Here is a 25,342-nt window from a genome sequence, read left to right as displayed (position 1 = left end):
ATGGAAGCCGTTCTTAATAAAAAAAAAAAAAATCGTTATTCCAGCTTAATTAATGCCACGCTTAATTATAACACCATGATGTCAGCGGTTTTAATTAAGTATTGGCTCCGTTACAAAAAAAAAAAAAAAAATGCACTCCTCGCTGCAGTAAGAGTCACAATACACAGATTTGTGCAAATCATTTCTGTGATTTTTTGGTCTTCCGTGGTTCAAGAACTATTCAGATATTAACAGGCAGCATGAAACTCTGGGCGCGCACACACACGCGCATGCACGCGCGCGCACACACACACACACACACACACACACACACACACGCTTGCGCAGGAGGGCGCACACATGCAGACACACACACACACACACCCCAAGCCAAAGGGAAAAGCCTACCTTCCTACTACATTACTTGGATAGACTTTGGAGCTCACCTAGTTGACCACTTTTTTTGAGCTAAAGTGTAAGTGAAGATGACAAAACATAGCTCATCCTCTCCCAGCCGCTGGGAACGGTGTTTATAAGTAAAAAAAGAAAAACAACACGGAGCAGATGGGACCATTACACATGACCAAACCAATCAATCACAGATGAAGGGCCCAGGTGCAGCGCAGCCGTGCAACAACGCACCATTTCACAGTCTGTCAGACACACACACACGGTCGTTCATGAGTGACCCTCCTCGGCTCCCCCCGGACCTCATCTGGAGCACGGCGCCCCCCTCGCCTGCCTAGCCTCCCCCTGACGTCTTCATAATCGCCCTGTCTCTCTAGCTGCTCTGGCTCCACTGAGGGGAGGTTGCATGGGAGGGGTGGCGGCTGGGGGAAGGGGAGAGGGGGAATGGGGAAGGGAGATAAGGAAGGGGCTCACATCATTGTCACTCAGGAGGAGAGTCCGGCCTTCTCTTCCTTCTGCCAGGCCTGGGGCCCCTCCCTCCCAAGCTACCATCACCGTCACTTCTCTAACCATCATTAAGCTCATTAATTTTTAAGGGTGACTGCCTGCGTGCTGCACCCCAACTGTCTGCCATTAGACATATACATTTTGACTCTGAATGTCTTGCGTTGTGAGGAAGAGGGAAAAAAAAATGTGTGTCATTGGCAAAGTCACAATGAGATAGGAAGGTTGGAAATTAATTAGTTAGACGTGGTTAAGGAGTACATGCCATGGCCCCCCAAAACTGTTCCAACGAAAACCCACTCACTCAGAAGTCTCTGAGGAGCCAATTCTGTCTCAGCATGATTTGTCTTAAGTAATTTCTGTGGCCTTTGGTGTCCTATGTCGCCAAAGTCACTGAACCCAAGTGAAATTGTACATTTACTAGGGTCACAGGTTTTCCTGGCAACGCAGCTGAAATACCAACTCAGACACAGGTTAAGTACCGGCTCCCAGGTTTAAAGTCAGAATTTCTAATTCAGAGGCTGACTTGGTGGCTTTGCACTTTGTTTCTTAAAGAATAAATAAATAAACAGAAAACTCTGTGGGGAAGAAAGTAACTAACAAATACAGAATAGACTGACAATACCTATGGCTTTTGTGCGCCTACCACTTTTGAAAAAAATCACATCACATTAAAAAAAAAAAAAGACCCTTTTTATTGATTCAATGTATTCTTGAATCGTGATGTCCTTCATAAGCCCAGGTAATTTATAACCAGGTTTTTGAGATCTGTTGATAGAGCACAAATATTGTAAGAAACCAGCTCCATTTACTCAAAGAACCGAAAATGGATCCTTTCCCAGCTTTAGAGGTGACTGCTCACCCAGTGATTGAAGGCTCTCAACAATTCTTGATTTATCTTGCCCATTTGGAGATGAGAAGTTTAGGAAAGCACTCAAACTCTACAAAGAACAACTATATGATTGCAAATAGCTTAAAGGAGCCGTGTCCCAAAATGCTCATGACATTTTTAGTCTTTACTGGGAAATTTACTGAGAACAAGAAAAAGTTAATCAAAATAGAACGTGCAATCCAGCCACTCTAAGAATTAAGTCAAGTGTCATTCATGTGAAGTTTCAGTGTAATGGTACAAAAATAAAGAGTGCAGGCTAAGTTGGGGTGAGAAAGTGCCCTGCCTAAAATCTGCATGCCAAGCCATTTTTAGGCAAAGGCAATTTTACAGAACACTAGGCAGATTGGATCCATGGAAATGAAAGCTTTGTCTCGTAGCATGGGCTCTACCATCAATTCAAATGTTCTCAAAATGGTTTGATGATGCACTTGTTTTTGGTTTATTTTTCTTCTTCTTTGAGGATTCAGTATACTTCTTATCTCTTTACCATTTCATTTGTCCTTTGAAAACTTTTCAATATTGAAATAATCATGAATCTTTCTGTACCCCACTGTGTCCTATAATTTTTATACTTGGTTCCTCATTTCTGAACGAACTCCAGAAGAAAAACAGAGAACATATTTATTAAAAATCTTCCATAGATATGCAGAAAGATCACCTTGTGTTTTGAAAATGTGTGTGTGTGTGTGTGTTTTTGTTTTTTTGTTTTCTCAAGGACCAGACTCTGCACGTTTGCATTAATAAATTTCTCTTTTTCAAGCTCAATAGAAATGGCAGTACAAAAAGCAGATGTGTACATTGGATTCTTTCAAATTAAATTTCCAAAAAGCAGGGCCTATTCTAGCTCGAGATCAAAGGAACTAAAACATGATCTCCTCCCCCATCCAATATAATTACAGAGATTTCATTTCTTTTGTCGCAATGAGCACAACAGGTAAAACTTAAACCTGAAGGATAATGATCAGGTGCTGCAACTCAGCTTTGCCGGGGAGCTCAATTGCTCTGCTCCGTGCCCCTGCTGCTTAAACTACCACCCTGCAGGAAGGTGGAAATGCCTGATGCTCTTCTCTACTCTGTTCTTGGAGATTTGTTTCCTCTTCCACATCAAGACTACGCAGAATAGTTCTGAGATGGACACAACCCATCTTAGAGTAGAGTTGTCCTAAAGCAGGGCCACGTCCATCCTAAAATGCACATCGAGAAAAAACATCACATTCATAGGTGCCTGCTATTGGTTGGCTACCTTTTAGAAATAGATGGGGTATAAATAATAAATGAACGAGGAATGACACTGTTGTGAAATGTCATATCCTGGCAGTCCGGTGAAAGGACAAGGCCCTGGGGAGGAAGAAAAAAGACATGCAAACCACAAAGTCATCGAAAAGTGAGATTTGATGAAAATCTGTTCCATGTTGGAATGACTATCAGGATCGATTTCTTAGGGGAATATAGGTAGAGAGAGAGAGAACAAAATTTAATGTCAGAATGCACGAAAACAGAAGACTTTAGGAAAGAACACCCTCTAGGCTGAAACATCCTTGAGAGACTGCATTCTACAATATGCATTTCTATCTCCCTTTTAAAATTCCTGCTACCTCACTTCATCCTTTGCTGCCCATAGGCATATGTTCCCCTCTAATTATTTGCCATTTAGAAAAACTCTGCTAAAATTCCTTGTGCATCTGTCCCTTATTTAGTGTATATTTGTGATGTTTAAACATGGTGCTTTATAATACAGCAGCCATGCATATAAGTACAAAAACTTCCCCACCATAGAAAAATGTGTCTCCCCCAACATGTATATACAAAGTAAATTCAATATTACTAGGATATAAGTATGTACTACTTAACACACACACACACCCTTCAAAGACTTGGCTTCTAGTATATCTTCCAACCAATGCCTCCCAATATAAATGCCAGTAATAATATTCTTTCCAAAATAAAGTCTTTTAAATACCTAGGGTCTTCTAGCCCTGAATTATTTTTTGCTAGTCTATGAAATGGGATATAATTATTGTGTATGGAAATATCTTTAACTAAAAGATTTCCTCCAGAGAATAGAGAGAACAAAAAACTTGAAAAATGAGACATAGTTTGGTAACATCCAAATCTCAAAATCAAACAGGTTTAAGTCCTTCCTACTTCTCTTCCACATATCTTTCCTTCTCTTTGCCCATTCTTTCATTCTTCCTTCCTCCTTTTTACTCTTCCTCTCTTTATACACTCCCTCCCTTAAAGAAGAGGCACTATATGAGGGGAAAACATTGACTTGGAAGCATAGAACCTAGGCTTCTAAATTTAGTTTTGCCAATGAGTCACATATCCGTTTCCGCATCTGAACTGAAGTAAACAATTGCTAGGCTGATAAATAACTACTATTAATAACATTAATAGTAATCATAATGATGGTGATAATTTACTGTGTGCCAAACACTTTGCAGTGGGGTACTTAACAGCATGGATTTGGGACACAAAGTGCCTGGTTTGTGCCCCAGATCCAAACCCTACTGAAATGATAACACTGCGAGGTACTGAATGTCTTGGAGCCTCCATTTTCTCACCAATAAAATAGGACTAGTAATAACATCTATGTCATGGGTGCTTGTTCTGAGGAATAAATAAGTTAAGACATTAAAGGTACTCAAAATATACAATAGATGTATTTTTTATCATCTATCTTCACCTCAATGTAACTTCCATACAGAAAGGGAATATCTTTTGTTCACCACTATATTAAATATAGTGGTGACACATAGTATGGAGTTGTTAAATAAACAACTAAAATAGTGCCTAACACATGGTATGGAGCTTTTAAATAAACAACTGTTTAGTGGATAAACAGACAAACATGCCTTGTTATTTAGAACCAATGATTTTAAGACTGAACTATTAAATACTTACTAGGTGTAATTTACATGGTACTTTGCATAACCTCTATCTTCAGGAAACTAATCATTCATTATGGGAATTATGGGAATGAAGTTAAATATTGTACAAACACCTATTGTTATCAATCACAGAGGAAAATTCACATTAGAAATATATACGATGAAAACACTGCCAGGTAAGGGGAAAGATAATTTCATTCTGGGGAATGGGGAGTAGTCTTCCTATCCCATGACTTCTCCAAGAACATGTCAGCGATGACCACTATGTTGTTAGAGCCAACAGACAATGTTCAGCTCTCATCACCCATAAAAAAAGATACTCATATCCCCTTTCTTTATAAAATCTGCTTGATGTCATCACATTTCCTTTTTCTCCTACTTCTTGGGCATTCTCTTTCTTTCTCACTCAAAGGCTTTTTTAAGGGTTGAGAATCCTTCAACTGCTGGGCCCTAGTCCACTTGTTGTGGAGATGCCATACATAGTCTTGTACCTTTAACTGGCAACTATATGCTGAAGGTTCCTTCCATTATGGACCTTTGCTCGGCCTTTTCTGAGCTTTACACCCTTAACTCGAACCACCTACTTGATATCTTCATTTGAATAGTTTAAAAGTACTTCAAACTTAACACCAAAATCATGATCTCCTTTTTCAACTAGACACTTACTAATGTTCCCTGAACTTTTACAGAAATTGAAGAATAAATTAAATTAGATTTATAAGAATCTTCTATTTCCACCTCATGTGCTAGATGTATATCTCTCATTTAATCTTCATTACAATGTTTTGAGGTAGATAGCATTATCTTCATTTTTTAAGATATGTTCTTATTGATTTTTTTTTTTTTAGAGAGATGAAGGAAGAGGGAAAGAGAAAGAGGAACATCAATCTGCTGTCTCCTGAATACCCCAAACTGGAGATCCCAGACCCAAACCTGGGCGTGTGTTATGACAGGAAATCGAACCAGTAGTGTATATCGAATGATGACCTGAGTCACATAAGTCAGGGCTAGCATTATTTTTATTTTTAAGATGAGAAGTAAGCCTCAGAGAAATTGCCTTTATTTCATCACAGACCATGGATTTTAGGCTAGAAGTCAAAAGTAAGAGGACGAATAATGTTTGTTGTCAAAAAGTAATCATGACCTCTTAATTTGATCCTTATAAGCTAAAAGAGCTTGTTACACTGTGAACATCATGATTCATAATGGAGAGATATTTGGTGAATCAATGAGAGTTCTACCCAGGGGAAGGGTAGAACTCTCATTTATTAACAGCCTAACCTGATAAAATAAATAAATAAATAAATAAATAAATAAGTAGAAAAACTTACATAAGAGAAATATAAATGGGGGGAAACGTTTTAAATCTAATTAAGTAAAATCTGTGAAATATAAGGATATTAAATATCTTTTGTGAATGCAAAGCTAAAATAATGGAAATGTTTTAAATCAATATATATACATATATATACATATATACATATATATACATATATATATATATATATATATATATATATATATATATCCATAGTCAAAATAAGAACCACAAAAGGCTCTCAGAAAGCATGTAACTAAAATCAATGCTAAGCAAGGTTGCCCAAAGCAAGAAAACACCTCATTTGGTGGCTGAATCTCTCTGACCCAAGCCCAGGGCCACACCCAGCAACACCAGGACAATGCATTTCATAGAGTCTTTTTCCTCCATCTGGGCGTCCCTACAGAAGCCACAAGTCCCGACACGTTTTTGCACAACATGAATGACTATACTCATGCCCAGGCTTAGGACAAAGTATGTACCTTTTCTTGGTAATGGGTAATTATGCCATCATATTGCTCTCGCCCAAGAATAAGTTTTCTTCTCTCCTATGATAATACTTGAAAATCCCATTTATCAGACCGACTCATCCGTAAGTCTTCCTCAATTCAAATGAGTTAGCCCCCACTGCAAAAACCTGTGGATTCCTGTTTCTTGACATGATCTGTCACAGACGATTAAAGGTTGCCCTGCTCAACTATCCACAGGCAGGTAATGACTGCCTGTCTCCTTGGAGTGAAGACCTCTGTGCTTGGAATTCCTCTCTCCGTACATGGCTGGCTGGAGTTCCCCAGACAGAGGGAATTACGACATGTTGACCTTAAATGGCACTATATTATTCATAAAATATTAACATTAGAACATTCATCACCCTATATCCACAGTTTTAGATCTTTGATCTCTCCAGCTGTCAAGAAAAAATATTTTCTGGCAGAGTGTAAATTGGATCAAACACTTATCTCCATCAATCTCAGACAGATCTTGTTGCATTTTCTGGCTCACTAGAGAAAATATCTCTCTTTCCAGGACCTGCCATGCCAAACTGACCATGATTTGTTGTAGGAAAGGACCATGGGTATGTAGGGGAGGCAGAATGAGTAAAAGGCAGTTCATCTTTTGGCTCTTACTCAGGGACCACAGCCCTGGCAAAATGTGCAATTTCTAAGTTTTTCACCAGCAAATTGGGAAAGGTAAGTTCTTAGAGCAAAAACCGTTGAGCTCCCAAATAAAAAATGCCACTTGCTAGCCATGTAAATCTCCAGAACAGAGTCCTCCTAAAGATGAATGAATAGTCCAATGTCTATAGTTGCTCGATAATCAAGCTGGAAGTCAAATTCCACTCTACCACCAAACTCTAAGCTCTTCCCATGCATATACTTGCAAAAACAAAAGAGGAAAATAGATAATAAAAGAGTGGTAAGAAGAATGGAAAGAGTTAATTCTGACACTGTAGATGTTGAGGGAGGTGCTGGGTTTCAGAAGATAAAAATACTAGAATAGGAAAAAACACGGGATTGGAAGTTGTGCTATCTTAGAAGCTGGCAAAACACCTTTGAGAATATGTAGTTTCAGAAAAACTCGTGAACTATACCCTAGTGAGGGGTGCTTATTCGCAGGACTGAAGTATGTCCCTATTTTAACATAAACCCCAAGAGAATTTAAGTAAGTGATGTGTAAACCACACTTTGACAACCATTGCCAGAGGAGAGGATCTATTTGCACATTTTTACACAGAGGGAAAGGAATCAGGGACAACAGATGATGAAAGAAAGAGAAAGGGAACGATTTCTTAGAAAAGATCCCATGACCAGAGAGTCATAATAATAAGCTTGAATGCAAATGTTGAGGGCGGACAAGCGAATTAAGAAAGGGCACATTTTCTTCTACACATGAGAGAAGAAGGCAGTTGAAGGTTAGTGGCAGGTGTTCTAAGATCAACTACCTCAAATCAAGCAACACATTTGAAAAGTCTGACATCTTCCCTAAAATTTTAGGAACCATATTTCACTTTGTTGCCACTTTCTTTTCTACACTTTAAAAAAAAAAATATATATATATATATATATATATATATATATATATATTGATTTTTTTTTTTTTTTACAGAAAGGAAGAGAGAGAAATAGGGAGTTAGAAACATTGATGAGAGAGAATCATCGACCAGCTGCCTCCTGCACACCCCCCACTGGGATGTGCCCGCAACCAAGGTACATGCCCTTGACTAGAATCGAACCTGAGACCCTTGAGTCCCTAGGCTGACGCTTTATCCAGAGCCAAATCGGTTTCGGCTCTTTTCTACACTTTGTTTATTTGTAAAATGAGGATCATTTTAATAAGATAAAACATGCAAATAACAGCATAGTGTTTGGCCCATTGTGAAAGCAAATCACCAGTGGCTATTGTTACCAAATTAGGATACTGATCCACATTATGGGCATGAGCAAAAAGCATTATGGAGGTGGTTGGACAAAGGTCACTCTTGTTATTTACCATTTAATACTGATGGAGCATAAACTTAATTTGCTCTTATGTGAAAAGTCGGCTTTATATTTGTATCACATCTCTAAAGATTGGACCTTAATCTGGGCTGTTTTGAAAATGCATGCCGCTGGTGACATGAAAAGCGAACAGAGAACCATATGATTAACTGTTTCTCCAAATACATCCAACTGTGTATGCTGCTGATGACAGTAATGTCTGTGCAAGAAACACCACACATTTGCAATTGTACATATTTGTATTATGTTAAGAGGAAAAATATATCACCTCAGTGTTTCCCAAAGTAATTTGCTTTGTGATTACTATATTTTAGTTCCAAACAAGCCTCCTTGCTTTACGACCTCTCCCCTCCGCACCCTTCTCTCTGCTTGGTCCCCCATGTGCCCAATCATCCATGTGCATGACGCTGACAGAGCCATTTCCTCTTCAGCTGTTACCCTTGAGTAGTTTTCCAGTCCTTTATAGGCTAACATTTAAAGGCATAGTTCCTACCCACTTGCAACTTTTATTCTAAAGGAAATAAAACAAATCAGGCTAAGATTTCCAGAGTAAAATAAGTTTTTCAAATACCTCTCACACATCACATATTTTCATTCCATGCTCTTAGAATTGTAGGGTGAACTTGAACAAATCTTTTCTTCCTTCACTATGCTCAGCTATATTTCTCCTTCTGCTTCTATACACGGACTTCTAGTACTGACTTTGCTCCTTATTAATTCCACCAAAAAAGTATTCAACCATACTAAAACTTACTTAATTACAAATCATTAATTTTGAGTGACAAGCAAATGTCTAGTTTCAATCACTGTATATAATATTTGTTTGTTTGCATGGTAAAAAAAAAAAAAATCAAGCATTTATTTTTTTTCTGTTTAGTGAGACTGTCAAAATGATACAAGGAAGAATTCTGGTCCTGGTAATGAGTTTTAAAAACAGGAATATGAGACAACCTCTCCTTCCTGATCAGCCCTCAAGTATTCTCATCTAACGTTACAGATAAGCCCTGGACTCTCAAGGTGCATCTGTATAATGAACTAGAAATACTGATTGCAGTGAACTTCAGTAATTTCCTTCACTATGGAATGCTCACTGCTTAGCCCAATACCTGGCACAGAGTGAGTGATCAATCCATATAAATTACAGGTAGCCTCCAACTTTCCCTGCAAGTATGTTGAATTATCAATAAATCTATCTGCAGCCTATCAGACCTGAACTGAAAATGATTGCAAAGTTATTTTTATTAAATATTCTCTGATTTGGCCCAAAGATATTGGCAAATGCTGAGACTGTAACCATTTGGACTACACACGCTTCTGGCCTGCTTTCAAAACCACTTGCAGCATGTTGATCGGCGGTCTCTGCTCACTGGAATAAAAGCTCCACAAGGGCAAGCGGTCTTCCCCGCTTTGCTTCCTGATGTGTCCCTAGTGCCTGGCACACGACATAGTCCGGTCACATATCTGCTGAATGAACGGCATGTTTAACATGGCTTGTAAGACCCTGCACAGCTGGCTCTCGTGGCCATGGAGAACCCATTCCTCTCACTCTCCCTCTTTCAGCGCTCTGAAAGAAATGTCCAATCCTTCCCTCCTTCTAGCCTTCTGCAAATGTAACTCCCTGGGCCTGGAACCCCCCCCCCCCCCCCCATCGCATCCCTTCACCGCTCCATTTGCCTGAAGAACTTCTTCAGTTCATTCGGATCTGAACTTAGATGCCAACTTCGCCTGCCTCTTCTGGGCTATGTCCCTTCTTGTGAAGGCTCCCCCAGAACTCCGTACTCCTCTTGGACCTGTTTATTTCCTGTGTCTTTCCTGTGAGAGAAAGTCAACTCCAAGTATGTGGTATATTCAAGTGTGTATTCCCAGCACCAAGCCATGCCAAGTATTTGGCAAAAGCCTGGTGTTCAATAAATATTTGATGAAGGGAATTAATGAACCACTTAGAAACTGAACACAAATATCTGAAAGAACCATAAGAAGCACATGTATATATACTGAGAAATTGATACCAATCAGTACATACGAAACAAGTCAATAAACTTACAAACAATATAACATTTAATTAGCAATATTTTGTTAACCTTTCCATAAGCTGTAGGTATTCTTGGCCCATTAGCAGTGAAAATAAAACTTCACTTTTAAATCAAGATTCTATGATTAGTTCTGGCCAATGTGGCTCAGTTGGTTGGGCATTGTCCAATGTACCAAAAAGTCATCAGGGCACGTGATGAGGGTTGCATGCTCCATCCCCCTTAGGGGTCATGCAGGAGACAGCCAATTGATGTTTCTCTTTCTCCCTTTCACTTCCTTTCTCTAAAAATCAACAAAAACATATTTTTTTTAAAGATTCTATGACCAAAAAAGAAGTTTGTAGGTAAAGAAATAGCTATTAATATTCTGAGAAATAATTTCATGTGATTAATGACTTAACCATTTTATCATTCAAATACAGTACAAGAACTTTAACTCTCTCTGAAGGTTACCTTTTAAACTTGCCAAGAATTCTAAATAAGGGAAGTTGTTAATAACTTCAATGGCAAAATGAAATATACTATTACCCATTTTGTATAAAAACAAGTCAGTACCTAAATTCCACACATTTTCTTTAACTTTGAGCTACAAAATTACAAAACATATAGAAGACTGGGTTTTCTCTCTGCATTTTAATTTTATTAATATTAAGTTAAATATTCATAATTCAACAGAAAAAAAGGTCTACTACCATGGCAACATGTCACCTGGAACCTCATATGAGCAGCTACGAAACTACAACTATGAGCAGCCTAGGGTCAGCTCTGCACCTATAATGTGAGCAAAATATTGCATGTATGAAAAAGCCAAGTTAGACAAAAACAGCTCTATCATTCCAAAGATAGTAGAACGTGCAACAAAATATCCTTAACTAGCTCACCGTTTCACATATTATTGAATTTTTTTTTTCATAAAATCAAGCTATAACAACATGGGAGTTTGTGTACCTTTTATCAAACAGTTTTAAAAATATATTTTACTGTGTACATTAGGTTGTACTCGACAATCGAATTAATATTACAAATATAACAAAATTGCCCAAGTACTTGTGAAAAACATACTTGCCTACAATCAATCCAAGGCTAATTTCATAGCAGTCTTAGCTATTGCCAAATTCTTCTGCATAAGACAAAGCTTCCCTACTTAGTGTCATTTAAATCTCAGCTGTATATTATAAAAAGTAACAAATGAATGTTCTTTTTGAAATATTTATAGTGCAGACTTTTCTCTAATATGGCTTGTCTTTCCTCTAAAGTAGTAAAAATACATTAACAGTTTTTCTACAATACAAGGAAAATCATTCCCATTGCATATACACAATGTTTAATTGTGAATCTACAACAACGAACATCTGTCATACACATCACCATTACAGAGGCAAACCTTCAAGGCCATTAGACTAAGCCTATCAACTTGAAGGACAAATAAAAAACAGAGATCATGTCAGCCTTTCTGGAAGTATGCACAATTTTAATGCATTAAAAAATTACTATGTTCTTTGACCTAAAACAGTTAGTAGTTTATGGCATGAAAATATATTGATGGTAGTTAGGTGCTAAATAGGTGATAACTCACTTTTACTGAGTGAAAAAAATAAATTGAAGGATTTAAAAATAAGTACTCAGATCAAGAGAAATGAATTCTTTTGGAAACCACAATGACAGTTCTTTGAAGCAAAGTGTAGGTAAGATTCTCAAACCTGGATGACATCAGCATCATCAAATGCACATTTACATTTGATGCCTGGATTCCAGCCCAGACCTCAGACCTCCGAACACAGAATGTCTGCAGGTGGAGTTTAGGCATCTGTACTATGTCAGTGGCTCAGAGGTAACTCAGATGGACAGCAAGAAAGGCTGAGAGATCTACAAGATATGGTCATACTTTTTTATGGAGTCCAGGTTGAGAGCTAAAGAATATTATTCATCAGATATACTTTATCAAATATACAAGAGCATTAGGGATAAAACAATATTCAAAATGCACCAAAGCTTCTTTCTGTCATTCTCAGCCCAGCTCTTGCTTCCCTAGCACTTGCCGGTGGGATTGCTGTTGCCATGTTTGCAGTTGTGTCATTCATGTTATCCCCTCAATGAAACAGCAGACTCGCCCAGGTCTGGCAGTCCCCAAAATAATGAGCTATGCTCAGGGCAATAACCAAGCAAACTGAAATGGCTCTATCTAAAAGATGAAAATATGACCAAAGAAATGGTTATATAGCTTAGTTGATCTTTCTTTTTTATAGATGAACTTAAGTAAACCAGCTTTCAGAGACACTTAAACACAGAGCAACTACATAAGAGAAGTAAGAGCTCACAGGAGGTCTGTTTCTACAGTCTTGGTAGGAAAGATGGCTCTGGAGATTAATTTTATTGAGAATTTCTTTAGGCTTTGGGAACAAGATACCGTAGGACAGACACTGCCATGAAAGAAAGTCTCTTTGTCCTTCTCCTACATGCTTAAAAAATAATGTCCTGAAACACCTCTTTTATTCCATTCTTAGGTAGCAACTAAAGAAATATTGGAAAGTGGAAAGAATTGACTACAGTGAAGTCCTCCTCATAACAGTATTTGCATTCATGAGTATCTTAAATTAATCTTTGAATACAAAGTAAAGAAAGTTTAATTTGGGGATAAGAGGTGTGTGTACATCAGGTCCAAATGCAGGAGGTGTAGTAAATGGAGGAAGGGAAATGTACATTTGAAAGTACAGCCTCTGCCAGCTCAAGGCAAGAACTTTCTGAATCTCAAAAGAGCAGTAGGAGGTCAAGGATTCCTAAATCCATTCACTGGCAGCTGGTAGGGAGCAACAGGCAAGAAGTTTGGCTTGGGTCCCCAGGAGACTAGAGATCCTGGAAAGAGGGATGCACATCTGAGGCCTAGGAAAAGGAAGCAGGCACCACACAGAGCACAGCCCACGGACAGAAGAGTCCACCCTTCTCCAGACATTCTCTGTCACGAAGCCAGTCAAAAATAAAACCAGAAATGATAACAAAATGAATCAATGCCCTTTCTATGCCTGGCATGAGGTAGGGTTGTTTATAGGAGTGAAGGAGAAGGAACTTCGGATACCCTAAGGCAGGTCTGTCTTTTTCAGTGCTGCATTTCAGTCTAGCCCATGTCTAGCACTAAGAAATAGCTAATAAATACTGGCTGAATCAGTGATTCAGTGAATACCCTGGAAAAAATAATAAGACTTAATAAATACTTAACCAATATTTAATAAACATTAAACACTGGGCAAAGTGAGGTAATTCTTCGATGGTGTATTTGGGGAACAAAAAAATGTTTTGGTTACTCAACTGCCACAAGATATTTTTAAGTACACTACCTTATTCCCTTTAAGGGTAAATTTCAAATAATCTAATGAATTAAATAGACAAAATAAATCAACAAAATTATTTCCAACCATTCCAAGAAATAGTTATTTTTCTTCTCTTTCTAGGCTTCTTCTTCATTCTTACCTTTTCAAGATTTTTAGGTGACAACTGCTAAATTTTAAGGTTTTCTATTTTTTTCTTCTCACTCCTGTTCACTTGTTTTGGCAAGATTCTGATTTCTTTTATATGTATTTCTTCTCCCTTGGGAAATTTATGTCTGTTTCTAGCATCTGTCTCCCATTCTCTTTTGTGAACACTGGGGTGAAAAATTCATTTATTTTTTAGTAGTGTCTCCATTGTCTATTAATAAATTTCCCTTTCTATGTCTTCAGGGCTCGACAAACCACTTTTCAGATCTCCTGTTCTTTAGGTGCTTTCAGAAATAACCCATTATTATTTGCCATCATCTCAGAGGTAGTCTGTCTTCATTTTCCCACTCTTAACTTTGGGACGTTTTTCGTATTTTTAATATCTTCCTATAACCATGCCAGTCTCCTCCTCTATAACATCTGTTGTCAACTGTTCCTTTTTCTTACTAAATAGTTGCTTTGTGCCTATCAGTTTCCTATCCTGTTTGCCTGATAGTTGGAATATCCTTAACTTTGGGACATCTGCTTACTGAATTTATCTCTTAAGTATGCATGCCCTCCACACTCCAGGTGCTTTCCTTTCACTATTTACTCTCTTTCCCCCATTCTCCCTTTATACAGTCTAAAGTTCAAGAGCAGTCAATTTTGTTTCAAGGGACAGGAAGACTGCAGTTCTGCCTACATGCCTTCTGCATTTTTCAATGTTTAGATTAATGGCTCAGATAATATTTGCTATGAAAAGCATCATTTGATGACCAAATCTAGTGCAACAATCCATTAGGTCCAACTCCTACATGTGTTGCAAATTTGCATAACAAATCCCAGCTCTTGCTTTTCCTTCTCTAGTTCAACCACAGACTTGCTAAAGCCTTTAGCTGGATTGTCATCATGCTCCTAAAATACGCTCCAGTTCTCCACTTCCAATCATACCCTTTGTTTCACATAAAACTTAATCAAGAGTAGTTTTATGTAAGTTTCCTTGTACATAAAGATAAATAGCTTAAGCTACATTCAGAATATTCCCAACCATTATTTTTCTTTCTGTATCATACACAGATAAATCACATTGTCTCTATGTTATTGTTTTTCCATAGTATCCATATTCTATTCTAATGGCCCTTACTACCTACCTAATAGACAAAATTTAACTCTTTTTCCATTACATTTTTTGTACCTTTAATCATTAGCCAGCATTAGTTTGCACCTGTAATTTCAAGTAATGTCCATTGTTTCTAAACTAAAAAATTAAGGGATGAATGCTAGAAGTTCCCTGTTTTTCTAATCAATGCTTATCATACCCCCACCTATTGCATGTGTTAAAGTTTCTGAAATATAAACTATACAAAATGGAACAGCTTGAGCCTGGCCAGCACGGCTCAGTAGTTGTGTATCCACCTGTGAACCTGAAGGTCATAGTTCAATTCCCAGTCAGGGCACATGCCCAGGTTGCGGGCTTGATCCCCGGGCAGAAGGCAGCCTATCAATGATCCCCTCTCACCAGTGATGTTTCTAACTCTCTCTCCCTCTCCCTTCCTCTGTGAAATCAATAAAAACATATATGTATATATGAAAAATAGAACAGCTTGAGCTCTCTGGCAGATACCAACTGGTAAGTATGACAAAAGTGCAGAATAGTAAGGATTTTGCCCCTCTGGTGTGGAAAAGACTGAGGGAGCTAAATAATAACATTGAGTAATGTAGCCTCCAATCAGTAGAAACTGTTCAGCAGGCCACAGCATAGTGTAAACTTCTATTCTGCCCTGTTATCAAAAACAACAATCCAGCATGGCATCATACCCATTTTAAATACATGAAAATTTGCACAAATAGAAGTGACTTTCCTAGGCTCACTAAGAATCATGGTGATCTGGCCTAATTGGTAATGCTTTTGAGCACCATACTTAACTGGATTGTCTTATAGCACTAATGTTTCTCCATTGACTCAACTTAGCAAGCAATGTATTTATCAAGCTATAATAGCCTGAAAATAATTAACAATGAACAATGTAGAAAATAGTCAATTACTGGCTTAAACTTTAAACAAGCACTTATAAGGAAGATTGGGGGGGAAAAAAAGAAGAAAAAAAAAACTATCTTGGCTATTGGGTCATTTTCCAGGCTACTAACTGCTAAACCATGTGCAAAACATGCTTTCAATTTAGCCATCTAGATTTTCTCAAAAGGCAGATAGCTTTGCTCTGCAGGCAGAATCAAGTTGTTCATCAATTTGATTTTTAAAACAAGGCAGTTCTACAGAAAACCAATAAGCTATTTGCCACAGGATATCTGAAAAAAGAAAAAGGGGGCGGGGCAGTAGGTTTTAAAGACCTTAATTTGTCTGACTATGAAAGTGAAAAATATAATCTTACTTTGGTTTAGAAAAGGGCAATAGTTGAATAAATGCTACAGCCCCCTCAGTTTCTGGCCATTACCACCAGTCTAGGCTCATTTGAGATAGAGCAGTAGCAATATGTGTCACTACAAATCACATGTAGAAGTCACGATGTCTTTTATAAGCTACAGACAAAATTTGAATGTTCCCTATCCAATAAACCACCTCTCAAACCTTACAAATAATCAGAGACAGTGAAACTGAAAATTCCACTCTCATAATGGCTGCCTTCCCTCTCCCGATAGCACCAGATCAAAATCTACACAGAAGGAAATGACCAGAACGGAAGCTAGGTGTATGGAGGGACATGTGCAGCCTGAGTCTACAGAAGTTCTGCACACTGGTGTGATGAACCATTATAGGCTGGCTTTTGTTATGTATCATTTGTGCTTTTGTGAATAACCTAGACCTTGTATGAGGTCCCATCACTTGGTTATAAAACAGGCTGCTGGATGCTAACTCTTTCTCTCTCTTTGAGAAGGCCTAGCTATCAGCTTAATATCCTGCAGTAGGATACCACCCTTAAAACTTCCAAACTTCCTTAAGAGCTCACACATGACTCCTTAGGGAACTTTCTGACACAGAACTGTGTTCCTGAAAAGTTGTCATGATCCTAATTTTCACAGACTAAATCTAAAACCATCCTTTAGCAAACCCTCTCTAAAGGAAATAATTACCTCTAAATTTATCTTTAGAATTATGCAAATTTCCATTTAACCTTCATTACTTATAATTTAACATCTGACTATAAGAGGTGTGGTAAAACACTATTCTAAGATATGTTAAATGGTTCCAATGATACTTTTTTAAAAATATATTTTTATTGATTTCTGAGAGAGGAAGAGAGAAGGAGAGATAGGAACATCGATGATGATAGAGAACCACAGATCAATTGGCTGCCTCCTGAAAGACCTCCAATTGGGGCTGGAGCCAACAACCCAGTATGTGGCCTAGCTGGAAATTGTACTGGTTCATGGGTCGACATTCAACCTCTGAGCCACACAGGCCAGGCTCCACTGACACTTTTGGGAGAAGTGCAGATTCTCATCCTGAGAAACATGTGGAAAGTGAGACAACTCATAATCCTCAGTAGCTTCAGAGGAAAAACTAGCCAGGCTGACAGCTACAGAATTGAGAACTTTATGAAAGTCAGAGCTATCACAAGGCAATGAATTACCCTGGCGTTAGTAGCTTCTCCAGTGCAGTGTATGCCCAAGCAGAGGAAGGGGTGCTGGTTGTGGATCCATTCATTCACACATTAGTGATAGTGTCATTTGTGTACCAACAACTTTGCTAGGGCCTCATCTAGAAGGAAGGATTCCTACACTGGAAGGGAAGCTGATGTAAATCAGAGAGAAGACAAGTTCTAAGTGCCATTCCACTTTAAGAATGTCTTCCCAATATGGTGCTCTGAAACAAGTTTCATTTTAGCCAGACTTAGTGAAAGGAAGTACGGAGGGTGGGAGAAAGATAAAAGGTAAAAAATTTAAAATAGCATATTAGGGATGAGTGATTAAATATAACACTGAAAACAATTATGTGACCAAACCATGAATTAATCAGGTGTTGTTGTTTTTTTAATGCCAAATTTGTAGAGAAGAAAATGATGAGACAGATCATTTTAAGATCTTTAGAGAGCAAAATGATTAATCAGAAAATAAGATCAATTTTCCCTCTTTTTGTTATCCATTCCCATGACTTATATTACCACATATGGAATGCTGCATGACAAATCTTTAGCTCAGAACCACAAATCAATCCACCCATAGACATCTCAAAAATTCATTATGTCCAAAACTGAATTTACCATCTTAATCCCCCATAACCTTACCCCCGCTTCCCATATTACACATCCTAAAAGAATAAAAAATTAAAAACTAAAAATCAGCATGCTGAGGAGATCAGAAAGGAAAGATGGCAACACTGATGGGCTGAATCCATACAGGTGAGCTGCTACTGCTAAACATCCCCTTATGTGACGGGGATAAAACCATCCTTGTTTGGCTAATCTGCTATTATCAGGTATTTTATTAGCTGCAGCTGAACACACGCTTAACTGAGATTGCACACTCCAGGAGTTCTTTCCAAATTCTCTACAAGTGAGGCAGTGGAGGGTGGTTAGGAACAAGAGCTTTGGAGTTCAGCAGATAGAGGTTCCAATCTGGACTACACTACACACCACCAGACAACCTGATTTCTCTGATCCTCAACTGCCCCCTGTAAATGAGAATGGCAAACCTATCAAAGAGGTTTATTGTATGAAGCAAGCAAGATAATATGTGCAAGTACTTAGCAGATGACTAGTACTCAGTGAGCACCAACACATTTTAGTCATTATTTTGAGGAAGCTGATGGCTGGTAGCCCAGATATGTAATCCGATAGCACCCTGTGTATATATCGATCACTTCACCAATGCCCTGACTTATAATTATCTAATATCAATCTATTTCTTTCCTTGGACTATGGGCCATGCTGAAGGCAAGAAAAGTAGCATGTCACTATCTGGTACCTAACAGCGGGCCTGCGTGACACAGACTTCCCTAAGTGTTAGATGAATGAAAGAATGAACCAAAAATTCATTTAATTCGAGTGTTGAAGTTTAACATTTGGTTAGCTTCTAGTACAAATTGATGATTTAAAAAATACATAGACTGAGGACCATATGATTGCAGTCACTCTTATAAAACATTAATTTTATTTATCAAGAAGCTAATCAAATGTTTAAAGCAGCAATATATTCTGCTTTGCCTTCACCAATATGTAATTTGCCCTCTTCCTAGCTGCTGTAAGGGAGCACTTTCTCTCCTTGAAAATCTAGACAGCGAAGACATGAGGTATAAAAGCTGCTCAGGTACAGCCAAGCCAAAAACTGGACTCAGGATCTCTTATCTTTTCTACCCCTTCCAATTCGCCGCTAGAAAAGGCTCTCTGAATATTTACTTGCAATGAAGTTATAAAATGAACAACCCCATTGTTTTGTGGGGGCTAATGTGGTGATGCAAACGGTGGAAGCTTCTCTGGCAAGTTAACAGTCTCCAAGTACTAGAATTCACCAGAATAGTTTGTCAGCTGCAGTCAAACCATGCAAAACAGTATTGATTAGGAATGCTATTTATATTTGACCGCTAAAATGTGCTGCCTAATCACAATGACCATAGAAACAGGGTTTTCTATAAAGACCTGCCCTCCCTTAGTCATCAGTCTTTTCCCATGTACTAGGAGCACTTTCTTTTTCTATAGGGAGGACTACCCCTTCATTGTAAGAAAAGGTGACCTGGTCCGATAACACTTTAACAGGTGTTGAAATTTATATATTATATTACAGCCTTCCAAGCCTACACTAATTATTAATTATCCACCTAAGTGTACACCACTTTACCCATCCTGCCCCTTAACTAGAGCACTCAGAAAAGCCATTGTACTTCTGCCTAACGGACCATGACTTGAACAGCTAAATGGCCTAGCAAATGCAAAGATTTTCCCATATGTACACTTGCCAGTGTTAATGTTGATCCACTGTCTTTGCAACCAACTACATTTCTGCAGCCACATTCTACCTTGAGGAATACAGGTAACTTAAGGAGGGCATCTAGGTGTGGACAATATCAGCATGTTAGAGCTAATTTATAGAGCAACTGCCTTCTTGTTTGCATTACTGTTTAGTTACAATGGTAGGAATAGTGAATTCTCTTTCTTATTCTGCTCTGTGAATATTTTAAAGAAGTCACATAGAGGCTTCTTTTTATGCTAGAGCAGGTGTGAAGGCAATTCTACCCTTATACTTGTATCAGCTCAACTGAGAGAACAGCCGTAAATTTTTATTTCAGAACTAAATGGAACTCATGAGGCTATGGGGCAAAATCTCATTAACTGTTAAAATGCCTTTAAAAGACTATGAGCAAGGTTGCTTTCTTCTCTTTTATTTTCAATTTAGTGTTCAAACTGTATATATGAAAGTTTGAATGAAAAATACAATTACAAAATTGTACATATTTATAACCATTTTATTCTTGAAGTAACAAAAAATTTCAAAGATCTTTCTTCCCATCGGCCATATCTCCGTGGGTTACTTTTCTGAAATAAGGAAACTGGATCAAAGTGAAAAATGGCTTGTCCAAGATCACAAAAAGATTACTCAGCACACTACCTACCATTCAGTAGGTCCGTATTTACCCTTAACTACTACAGCTATAATAGTAGTCTGCCAAAAACATTTCAAGTATTCTATGCTCATGCATTTCAATTTCCAAATATTATTTGTGAGATCACCAATAAATATAGAAAAGGGAAATCCACAATGAAGAAAAAACACACCACATGCAATATAAAGTATGAATTTGATCCTGTCAGGAGACCTATGTTTAAGGCTTCCAAAAATATGGTTACTGTGCTCATTACCAATCACTCAGAAAGTTCTGAAGGAGACAGAGTCACCAATAATTTGGTATTGCCTAATTAAGTACAATCAGTTACACATAAAGAGTTTATGCTTGCATCCAAAGAATTCAGATTTGGTTACTGAACTGTTAAGAGTACAGCTTGGTGAGGAAAAGGCAAGAGCAATTAGTAACCCTGTAATTTCAGACTAAGGCAGCCACTTTAATGTGATAATACAATGCCAGAAAATCATACTTTGTGATCAGAACATTGTAAAATTAGCTTTTTGTGTGTCTCTTTCTCTCTTATCCTTCTCTTCTTTTGTCTCCACCAATTGTTATCAGATATTACACTGTCTACTTCATTCAGCTTTTATATGGCCCATGAGGGGATGGCATTTAATTAATCACTTCCACTTTTTGCCAAAATTCGCTACGTGACTCTCAAGTTTGCATAACACTTTTGCCAAAGTGGTCAGATGCAATAAACAGAGAAACAGTCTAGATAAAATAAAAGTAGATATAATAATAATTCACAGTAACTGAATTTAAGTGTCTTCATTTAAACACAAAGCAACTACTCAAATGAGAAATTCCAACAAAGCACTAAAATTTGTCCAAGGTCAAACCAACTCCCAACTGAAAACAACCCTTGTTCAGCCCATCATCCTCCACTTTCCCCTATTAGGGCTTTCGTGGGGTTTCCAATCTATAAAAAAGTTGTAAATGTTTTATTTTAAACAAACAAAATAGCCAGCTATATTTTACACCAATTTAAAGTGAACCTTCCTTACAGTTTTTCTTATTGATAAATACCTGTCAAGGAACTGGGGAGTTGAGAAGATGAAAACGTTTGGGCCCTATCTATTAAGTGTTTAGGAATAAATTTAATTTAATCCCAATCTATGCTCCATACATTTTGCAATTGCTGATCAGCAGGCCTGATATTCTGCAGAAGGAAATAAAATGGCATCCACTAAATATTTCTTCCTACTAAATAATTATATACAGTTAGGTAGGAAAGACTCGGAAACCTTTGGGAGTAAAGGGTGGGGGGGACAAACAAAAAAAAAAACAACTAATCACATACAGAGGCAATACCCTTTGCCAAGCGTCTCTGGAGAAAAATGAACTGAAATGGAAGAAGCCCGTCTCCAGCACCTTCCTGAGAACATGGAAGGTGTGTAACCGTATCTCCTTGTTGAAAAGCATCCCACCTGATGGTTACTCCATTATTCAGAAGACCCACAAAGCAGGCAGAAAAATCTCAACTTGTCACCACTCGAGCACCACACCAAGGTGTTTTTCGCCAAGTGAACAATGAAACCTGAGAACGTTTAAGTTGGAGCAAAATATCGCTGGAGAAAAATATTTCACGAAGGGACACATCTGAATTCAACATAGTTGTCCCAAAAGAGGTACTCGTTTTATAGGATTACTGTTTTGGCTAAAAAAGAAATCTTTCCATTTGGTCTTGATGTTTAGAGAACTGAATATTCTATGCTATCTCCACCTGTTCTTGCCTTCTGTTCCAATCTCATTAGAAAGTAAGGTGTTTTAAAACTGCTACCACCCAATATAGATTTTTTTAAAATTAATTACAGACCAAAGAGACAGAGTACCAATGTGTAACTTTGCAGTTCCCTAAGATTACAGTCAGAGAGCAGAGCAGTTATTCCAATGTCTGTCACTTTATCGCACTGTTCACAGTGACTATGGGGGAGAGGAGGGGAGGTGTGGCAGATACCACTGTCTTCATCTCAGAAATGTGGACGTTGGGGCTCATGAAAAATGCGTCCAAAGTCCCAGTCATCTTGAGGTGAAACAGCCAAGTCTAAGACCACAGTGACCCCATCATTATTCCATGATGCCTCTCAAGACTTGTAGAGCTAACGACTGAGCTCCCTTGCTTCTTTGGTCCTCATGATGTGAGCAAAGAAAACAGCTTATTTGTATTGGTGGTCAATAGAGCACTGAGGAAAGATACATTCCTCCATAAAGATTAGGTTCACAGACCCTGTAACTGCACTGACGTGTCTCCTGGAGCTGATGGCCAATGAGAGGTTTGAGAAATGTAGTGTTTCAATCCCCTGTCCAAGGATCCAGGTGGGAATTGTGTTCACTGCTTACTGCTATCTATCACAGGCATATTTTAAGTGTCAAGCTTATGCAAAATCCAAAGAAACCATTGTGCCAATGAAAAACGTAGAGAAAAACTTTGTTATTAAATAAAGATGGCACATTTCATTTCGCATCCAGCTTACCTTTAATTAATGATAGACGGCCCCTCCCCCTGCCTACATCCTCAGTGGCTGAGTCAGGCATGACTGTGTGGGGCAGAGGGCGGGGAACTTCTGGCCAAAAGTTGGATCCAGCTCTCACTACAATTTCATGCAGTGTTGGCATGTTGACTAAAATTAAATGTTGTTTTTTGGCCACACCAGCCCTCCACATTAAAGAACAAAGAACATAACTGTGTACATATTAAAAACAAAATCGAGGGCTTTTTTTGCCCCCGTCAGTGGGCATTCTTGTCTAGTGCTTCAGGATAAGATGGCAGGTTGTTGGAAATAAATTCCCGGGAGGCCATTTGGCAGTGGTGCGAGGGAACAATCGCTGCCTGTCACTCAGAGTGGCACCTGCTGGGGCCTTGCTGCTCCAGCCCAGCTCTGAATGGCTGCGGCAGGAGGCTGTGGGGGTGGGCATTGACCGAAGGCTACGCCAAAGGTCACCGAGGGGACTGGTGGCTGGAGCTATGGGCCTGCTGCCCAAGTGACCTGGATAACATGGCAAGCACTCACACCAGACACCTGAACGTAAAGGTTCTAGGTGATCCGGATGTTAAGAGGTTGATGCTGGCTAGGTGCTGCCAACCTCAAGGGATAAGGACAAGGAAGGCAAAGGCCTTGACATTGAAAGGAGAACAGCACGCCTCAGACTCCTTCTGCCCATGCATGACTCTCAATCCTGTACTTCCTCTTTGCTCCTCATTTCAATACCTTTTTGTCTACTCCATCCCTTCTTCATGTCTTTCTCTCTAATTTGCTGGCCAGAATTCAGAGTTGATATCCATTTTTATATTTTGCTTATTACATGGAAGTTAAAGCTCTGTTCTTAATTTTTAAAACTGTTACGTTGAAAATTATACTTTCTCTTAAAATAAACGAAATAAACCCTTAAATTGCTAAGCCCTGTTCACATGCTCATTTTCTGTCTTTTTCCATTGGTTGTGTAGAGGCCTCTGTGTATGTTCCCCTATCCCCACCAAAACTCTGCAGCTGCGGATGGCCCTGGCTGTTCTCACCTTTCCCGACTTCTTTAGGGGTCAAGTGTGGGCACTGAAGCTGCGCTGGTCACCCTAAGACAATGAGGAAAAGGACAAAGGAACTGCAGACACCAACCCTGCTTCACTGGACTGCAAACCAATTCCAGAAGAGGCTGTGGGCCCCAGACTCCTAGTAAGAGAACCGGCATTCTGAAGCCACCATTTGTCACATTTTCCATTACTTCCAAGCAAAAGCATTCCTACCTGATACAAACTGCTTTTTACTTTTACTGGAATCTAAAAGGGTTTATTTTCTCTTAGGGTCACTACGTTTCTGGTATTTAAAAGATCTATACTTTTCTATTAACTGCCGTTTCAAGTAACATTTTTTTTGGCATCAGTTCTTCTCAATTTTATAAAACCTGGTTTAGTCCACCTATTTTGACTATAAAAATGTTTATCACAGCATTAAATGTGCTACATTCTAGAGTAGGCAGCTGAATGGAAAGGAAATGAGACCAGTGAAAGAGGAACAGAAATGGTTATTAATTGGACAAGAGGAAATAAGTTATCTTATCTGAATACTGGAAACACACAACTTGTTCAGTAGACTTTCAATAAATATTGATTTTGCTTATTTTCTTTTATAAGTAAGATTATCTGTAGTTTGTTAACTGAAAACTGAAATCTATCACACTGTAATAAGGTCTGTTTCCTGACAATAGGAAAAATTCTGTCCAGTCAAGGATACAATACCATAGACTCAATTTCTATAGCTGGCTCTTATAGCTAACATGTAAGCCCGACTTTAATTTATGGACTTTTCACTAAGGGTTATATATATATATATATATATATATATATATATATATATATATATATATATATATATATATCTGATTCCTGCTTTATTTATGAATGACACCATTCAACAGCCATTTACGGAGGTCCTACAGCTCTGTGCCAAAGGCTGGTCCATGCATAACACTTTTCTCCTGGTGATGTGACTTAACAGTTATTATCATATCCTTAATCAATTAAATCCCTTAACTACAGAGTTGGAATGAGTGAAGATACAAAAGAAATATCCATTTGAATCAGGCCTTAAAAATCACATTTGGAAAATATATCACTAGCGAAATTACTTGAAGGTAAAATAAAAGAGAGACAAATGTTTTAGAAAGAATGATCAATACCTGTAAAGATAAAATACAATATAAAGATGAAATGGCACACCTAAAGATCAATCAATGGGTCTGTTCCACTTTTAACTTAAAGACCCAAAAAGTGGCTGAGTGGGGACCCATAGGCATTTGTA

General features: G+C 38.3%; 1 protein-coding gene across 22 annotated transcripts in view; it reads right to left on the bottom strand.

Moving 5' to 3' along the window:
- The window catches only part of TCF4 (transcription factor 4), a 344,054-nt gene that overhangs the window by 186,785 nt on the left and 131,927 nt on the right, over positions 1–25,342 (bottom strand). The window lies entirely within an intron of this gene.

Source organism: Pipistrellus kuhlii, unplaced genomic scaffold, assembly GCF_014108245.1.
Source record: "Pipistrellus kuhlii isolate mPipKuh1 unplaced genomic scaffold, mPipKuh1.p scaffold_m20_p_6, whole genome shotgun sequence".
NCBI classification, from domain to species: domain Eukaryota; kingdom Metazoa; phylum Chordata; class Mammalia; order Chiroptera; family Vespertilionidae; genus Pipistrellus; species Pipistrellus kuhlii.
The sequence above is the reverse complement of the archived record's forward strand: the minus strand, read 5'-3'. Positions and strand labels throughout refer to the sequence as shown.